Raw genomic sequence first — 7,692 nt, forward strand, 5'->3', positions numbered from 1 at the left:
GTGTCCCGTCATCCCTGTTTCTCCCCCTTTTTTGTTTTTGTCATCAGTTGTTCAACTGTATGAAATCATAACTGAGCATTTTCAATTAACTGTGTGGAATGAACCACGTATGAAGAATCAGAAATCACATTAATAGGCATATTAAAAGCAGGTATAAGTTCTGTAGGCCTAACAATGGCCGCCATCAAAAATCATATCCTAAACCTCGGCAGGAACTTTGTCTTTCCACTTGAAGTGATTCCTCCAAACCTTGCAAATTTTTCCCTAGTCCCATACCAGGGACATACCCCATTTCATGCATCATATGTTGACTTTGAGGGCTGTGTAATTGCTCAGGAATTAGAACTTGTGCTCCCCATTGTTGTAATAAATCTCTTCCCCATAAATTTATAGGTACAGAAGTTGCAATTGGCTGAATAGTCCCAGGTTGTCCATCGGGCCCTTCACAATGCAAAACATAACTACTTTCATATACTTCAGGGGCTTTACCAACTCCAGCTGTGTTAAACTGAGCAGGTTGAATTGGCTACGTGGACGGCCAGTGCTGTAGAGAAATGATTGAACTGTCCGCTCCTGTATCTACCAAACCTTTAAATTTCTTTCCTTTGAACAGTTATTTCACAGGTAGGACGTTTATCAGTAATTTGATTCACCCAATAAGCTGCTTTGCCTTGTTTATTTGTGCTTCTAAATCCTCCTGTTCATTTAATTTCACTTTTCCCCATTTCCACATACGGCACCATCAGGAGCTGTCCTATGCGCTCTCCTGGCTCTGCTTTCCAGGAAACAGAAGTAGATATAACAATACGAATTTCCCTATCGTAATCTGAATCAATGACTCCTGTATGTATTTGTACACCTTTCAAACTTAAACTAGACCTTCCCGGAAGTGATCCTATCGTCCCCAGTGGCAAGGGTCCACAGACTCCTGTTGGGACCTTTTGTGGGGGTTCCCCAGGCAGAAGGCTCATAGCTTTTGTGCAGCATAAATCTACTGCAGCACTACTGAATGTGGCAGGGGACAGACATTGTACAGGGTGGAGGGAATGGCCTGAGCCAGAAGTGCCCTGGTTTGGAATGGGGCCGGGAACGGGCCCCTCATGGCGTTTCCCAAAATCGAGTTTCCATCTTTATCAAACTTAGAGTGACACTGATTAGCCCAGTGTTTTTCTTTTTTACATTTTGGACATATTTCAGGCTTAGCAGTTTTCTTTTTTCCCCTGTCTAGCGGCCTGACTCACTGATTTTTTTCTACTTTCTTTTTTAGTATGACCATGCTTCCCACAGTTAAAACAAGCTCCAGGAAATGGAGTATTTCCTTGATCCACTTTCAGTCCTGACATAGTTTGCACCAACAAAGTAGCTTTATGCAGATTGCCTCCAATACTGTCACAGGCCTTGATATAATCAACTAAATGTGCTTTCCCTCGAATAGGTTGCAGAGCAGCCTGGCAGTGGGGTTAGCATTGTCAAAAGCTAATAACTGCAACACTATATCCTGAGTAGCTGAATCTTCTATCACCTTTTTGAGAGACTCCTGTAACCAAGCTATAAAATCTGCATATGGTTCTTTGGGTCCTTGTTTTACAGCACTAAAGGAAGGGTATTGTTCTCCTCCTGAACTGATTTTTTTCCCAAGCTCTAATGCACACAGGAGAAATGAGCTTGACCACTATATTCTATGGCATCGACCTGCATGACCACTTGTGCATCTAAACCAGCCCAGCCACCGACCCCCAAAAGTTGGTCTGCAGTTATATTAATTTGAGGTTGGGCCTGGGCATTGTGAGCAGCCTGAATGGAAGCTTCATCTGCCCACCAAGTTTTAAATTGTAAGAACTGAGTAGGAGTTAGACAAGCTCGAGGAAGAGCGTCCCAGTCAGTAGGAATCATCCAACTGGAAACAGTAGCATTCTTTAACAGTCCCATTACAAAAGGAGAACCTGGTCCATACTGATTAATAGCTTGTTTAAATTCTTTGAGTAATTTAAAAGGAAAAGGCTCAAATGTAGCTATAATATTTCCCTGTTGATCTGGGGGTTGTATTCTAACAGGGAACGGCGAGCCTCTAAATCACCCTCTCTTTTAGCTTGCTGAATTCCTCCCTGAATAGAACTGAGAGCGGTAGCTTGAGGTGCTGCTCAAACAGTCACTGGGGCAACTACTTTTTGCCCAGGGTCTTCTGGAAAAGAAAGATCTGGAGGGTCAAGCTGATCTTTTTCTTCAAAATAAGGAGGGGGTACAGAAGGGTAGGAATGGACCTCTTCCTCCTTTGCCACTTTAGCTTTAGCTAGCAAAAACACCTGCTCTGTAACCTCTTCTGTTACTTCATTATACTCTCCTTCCTCCTTATCATTAGTGTGAAAAGGTTCCAAGGTGGAATGAACCAAAGCCCACACTTGTCCCATTGTTACCCTGATGCTTCCAAGCTCCCCTTCTTACCCAACACGGGGATTGCTTAAGAGTACTCAGGTGTCCTCCAGTTTAGTGCCACATTCTCCAACCATTGCTCCAGCAACCCTCCGACCCGGGTTTGAGCCCCACGTATGGGCACCACTTGCTGAGACCAGCTCAGTCATGGAGACTCTAACCCAGTGGCACTAGAGGAATTAAAGAAACACACACAGAAATACAGGGTGTGGAGTGGGAAATCAGGGGTCTCACAGCCTTCAGAGCTGAGAGCCATGAACAGATATTTACCCACATACTTATTGACGGCAAGCCAGTGACAAGCATTGTTTCTATAGATTATAGATTAACTAAAAGTCTTCCTTATGGGAAATAAAGGGATGGGCCAAAATGAAGGGATGGCTCTGGCTAGTTATCTGCAGCAGGAGCATGTCCCTAAGGCACAGATCGCTCATGCTATTGTTTGTGGCTTAAGAATGCTTTTAAGCGGTTTTCCTCCCTGGATGGGCCAGGTGTTTCTTGCCCTCATTCTGGTAAACCCACGACCTTCCAGCGTGGGCCTCATGGTCATCACGAACATGTCACAGTGCTGCAGAGATTTTGTTTATGGCCAGTTTTGGGGCCAGTTTATGGTCAGATTTTGGGGCCTGCTCCCAACATTTCACCACGTTGGTCAGGCTAGTCTCCAACTCCCAGCTCCACGATCCACCCACCTCAGCCTCCCAAAGTGTTGGTGTGAGCCACCACGCCTGGCCTAAGAATATATATTAATGTCCAATAAGCACATTAAAAAGTGTTCAACATCATTAGTCACTAAGAAAAAGTAAATTGATCCACAATGAGATGTCACTTCACACCCACTAGAATGACTACAACCAATCAGCAGATAACAGCAAGTGCTGGAGAGGATGTGGAGAAATCAAAATCCTCATTCACTGCCAGTGAAAATATAAAATGGTGCAGGCCAGGTGCAATGGCTCACACCTGTAATCCCAGCACTTTGGGAGGCTGAGGCGGGTGCATCAGGAGTTCGAGACCAGCCTGGGTCAGGAGTTCGAGACCAGCCTGACCAACACGGTGAAACCCCATCCCTACTAAAAATACAAAATTACTTTTTCACAAGATGGCACCGAAAGCGAAGAAGGAAACTCCTGCCCCTCCTAAAACCAAAGTCAAAGCCAAGGCTTTGAAGGCCAAGAAGGCAGTGTTGAAAGGTGTCCACAGCCACAAAAAAAACCAGAATATCTACATGTCACCAACCTCCCAGTGGCCCAAGACACTGCAACTCTGGAGGCAGCCCAAATATCCTCAGAAGAGTCCCCCAGGAGAAATGAGCTTGACCACTATGCTGTCATTAAGTTTCTGCTGACCACTGAGTCGACCATGAAGAAGACAGAAGACAACAACATGCTTGTGTCCGTTAAGGACGTTAAAGCCAACAAGAACCAGATCCAACAGGCAGTGAAGAAGCTCTGTGACATGGATGTGGCCAAATTCAACACCCTGATTTGGCCTGATGGAGAGAGGAAGGTGTATGTTCGGTCGGCTCCTGATTACGATGCTTTGAAAAAAAAATACAAAATTAGCTGACTGTAATCCCAGCCACTTGGGAGCCTGAGGCAGGAGAATCACTTGAATCTGGGTGGCAGAGGTTGCAATGAGCTGAGATTGCACCATTGCACTCCAGCCTGGGCAACAAGAGTGAAAATCCATCTCAAAATAAATAAATAAATAACATGGTGCAGCCACTTTTTTGGAAGATAGTATGACAGTTTCTCAAAATGTTAAAAACAGAATTGCCTTAAACCTAGCAACTTCACTTCTAGGTATGTACCCAGGGAAAATGAAAATGTATGTCCACACAGAGGCTTGTATGTGAATGTTCATGGCAGCACCATTCACAAGAACCAAAAGGTCAAGACAACCCAAATGCCCACCAACTGGCAAAGGGATTAAAACATGGAATATACAATGGAATACTGTTCAGCAATCAAAAGAAAGTTCTGATACATGCTACTACATTGATCAGCCTCAACAATGCAATGCCTCGTGAAAGAAGCCAGATGCAAAAGAACTCACATTGCCTGATTCAGTTTATATGAAATATCCAGAAGAGCCTAATATAGAGACAGAAAGTAGATAACTTGTTGCCTAGGGCTGGGGATGAGAATGAAAAGTAACTCTGACGGGCACGAGTTTCTTTCTGGGATGACAGAATGTTCCAAAAGTAGATGTGGCTGGGTGCGGTAGCTCAAGCCTGTAATCCCAGCACTTTGGGAGGCCAAGACGGGCGGATCACGAGGTCAGGAGATCGAGACCATCCTGGCTAACACGGTGAAACCCCGTCTCTACTAAAAAACACAAAAAAACTAGCCGGGCATGGTGGCGGGTGCCTGTAGTCCCAGCTACTCAGGAGGCTGAGGCAGGAGAATGGCGTAAACCTGGGAGGCGGAGCTTGCAGTGAGCTGAGATCCCGCCACTGCACCCCAGCCCAGGTGACAGAGTGAGACTCCGTCTCAATAAAAAAAAAAAAAAAAAAAAAAAAAAAAAGATGTTGGTGATGGTTGCACGATTCTGTAAATATACCAAATACACTAAAAATAATTGAAATGGACCAGGCATGGTGGTTCACATCTGCAATCTCAGCACTTTGGGAGGCTGAGGCAGGAGTGTCACTTGAGCCCAATAGTTTGAGACCAGCCTTGGCAACATAGGCAGACTCCATCTTTCCAAATAATTAAGAAATGTGTTGGGCATGGTGACACACACCTGTAGTCCCAGCTATTTCGTAGGCTGAGGCAGGAGGATCACCTGAGCCCAGGAGGTCTCAGGTCTTAGCATGGCCATGGAGGACAGCCTTCCGTGATCCTCCCCCTTTCTGAGATCCTCCTCCTGCCCCCAGTGCCCTGTGTTCAAGCCTGAGCTCACCCTGTAGTGTCACGCAGAGCCCTGACTCCCCTGCCTGGGGTGCGCAGCCTGGCCTAGGAACCAGGAAAACCTACCTGCTTCCAAGACTCAGCTCACCTCTTCCCGCTGGCTGTGTGGGGTTTTGTCTGTCTATTTTGAGACAGTCTAGCTGTGTCACCCAGGCTGGAATGCAGACACGTGATCTCAGCTCACCTCAACCTCCGCCTCCAGGGTCCAAGTGATTCTCGTGCCTCAGCCTCCAGAGTAGCCTGTAGGCACCAGCCACCACATCCTGCTAATCTTTGTATTTTTGGTAGTGACAAGGTTTCACCATGTTGGCCGAACTGATCTCGATCTCCTTACCTCAAGTGATCCACCGGCCTCGGCCTCCCAAAGTGCTGGGATTACAGGCCTGAGCCACCGCGCCTGGCCCCTGCTGGGTATTTTCTGATACCCTTCCTCTCCCTACCTCCTGGGGACCCCACAGCCCCTGAAGAGCCTTCTGCCCCAGCGCCTCGCCCCACTGTTTGGACCTGTATGTTTCCATGGCTGCCTCGCCCTCTTAGACCACAGCCTCCTGCAGAGCAGGGCCCCGTATCTCAGTTGGCTTTGCACTCCCAGTGCCTGGCACGCAGCCTGGCTCCCGCGAGCACTCAACAACCCTTGAAAATTCACTGGAATCCTGGACAGCGCCAAGGCAGCGCGGGGAATGGGGGGGGGGGTGATCTGCTGCCCTCTCCTGGCAACGTGAAGCATTGTCCTAAGCACAGACACCTCTCTCCGCTTTGCAAAAACAACTGCAGGATCGGGAAGCCGGAAAAGGAGCTGATGGAGGATGGGGCATATGGATGCTGTCTAAGGAGACAAACCGGAATGAGGGGTTGCTGAGACTCTGCCGTCTCCTACACTTTTCCCACGTTCGTGGACGCAGGGGCTAGGTCAGTGCTTTCAAAGGAGGATGCATCCTCAGAGAGGCTCTGGCTCCCCCCACCAAACCCTAAACTCTTGGATGAGATCTCGCTTGTCAATATATGCTGTTGCTGTGTTGTAACTATCACTGCATCTTTAATTCCCTTCAGTGAGCGATCACGGAGTTTTTTCCACCGTTGTTGTAAAGTGTGTTTTGCTCTTGTGTGTAAACAGACTGTGAATTTAACCACTGGCTTCTCCTGATACTAACTCGGCTTCCTACTGCTGAGAGGATGTCTCTGACATTCCGGGTTTCTCAGCTTTCTATCAAAACCTAAATACAGTCACTCCACAGTATCCGTGGGGGATTGGCTCCAGGACCCTCTCTTGACGATACCAACATCACAGGTGCTCAAGCCCCTAATACAGAACGGCATAGCATTTGCAGACAACCTCTGCACACCCTGCAAGCTCGCTCTTTCTCTTTTCTTTCTCTTTCTTTTTCTTGCTTTCTTTTTCTTTCTTTCTTTTTTGGAAGGAATATAAAACTATTTATTGACCACTGTTCACCAGTATTTACAATAAATTAAACAATATATAGTACAATAACATTCTGCTTGTTACAGAGTTGTTTTTACTGGCTTTTGCTGAACCAATAAAGAAAATACTGAGTCTACATGTAAGGAATGAGTTGGGGTGTGGTAGCGCTCCTCACACGGGGACACCAGCTGCAGGAGGTCTGTCCTTTGCAGACCCCTGACCCAGGGACAGATGAATGAAGTACACTGACACACAGATAATCTGCTCTGCCAGTCCAGCTGAGTGTCTCCGAGTCGCTTACAGACTCCAGCAGAGTCCCATAAACAGTTGCGACTCGGCCCTGACCAGCTAGGGAGACTCGCATTTATTGGTAAAGATTAATTGACAAAGACTTGAGTCAACACCACTAGAGGGTAATTGACATTGTGGACTTCCTGAGTAGAAAGCACTTAAGCTCCCACCGAACATCAAAGGTTAGTCTTAAGACCACATGAGTAAACAAGCTAGCTAGATAACTTCCCCACATTCTTTTGTTACTACTTTAATTTATTTAACTAAAGGTACAGGGAACAGGCTGCCTTTAGCCCGATCTATTACCAAAGTTATGCAAACTTCTCCGCCTTCCAAGAAGATTTGCATCTATCTCTATAACGATCTCTAATATTTTCCCCACCAGCCTGATTGAATCCCTACACTGGGGTAAAGAAGAAACATGCAGGTCGATAGTTTTCATTCCAAAAGGTTGTTCACACATTTATGGCAGCAGGTCCTAGATTGCCAACACCTCTAACCATCTGATTAGGTTTGTATGAGCCAAGTCTTATATATTCCAAGAATCATGACCTTTTAGTCAATATAGCAACAGAGATTTCAACTTTTTTTTAAGGAATGGCCCTCTGGAGAAATCGTCAAATGTTGGTTTAACTC

At 46.3% G+C, this 7,692-nt stretch overlaps 1 pseudogene; it reads left to right on the forward strand.

The window, feature by feature from the left end:
• The first annotated feature begins 3,532 nt into the window (after positions 1 to 3,532).
• On the forward strand, positions 3,533 to 3,999 carry LOC105503952 (annotated as a pseudogene).
• Positions 4,000 to 7,692: the final 3,693 nt, after the last annotated feature.

Source organism: Colobus angolensis, unplaced genomic scaffold (genome assembly GCF_000951035.1).
Source record: "Colobus angolensis palliatus isolate OR3802 unplaced genomic scaffold, Cang.pa_1.0 Scaffold89, whole genome shotgun sequence".
NCBI lineage: Eukaryota > Metazoa > Chordata > Mammalia > Primates > Cercopithecidae > Colobus > Colobus angolensis.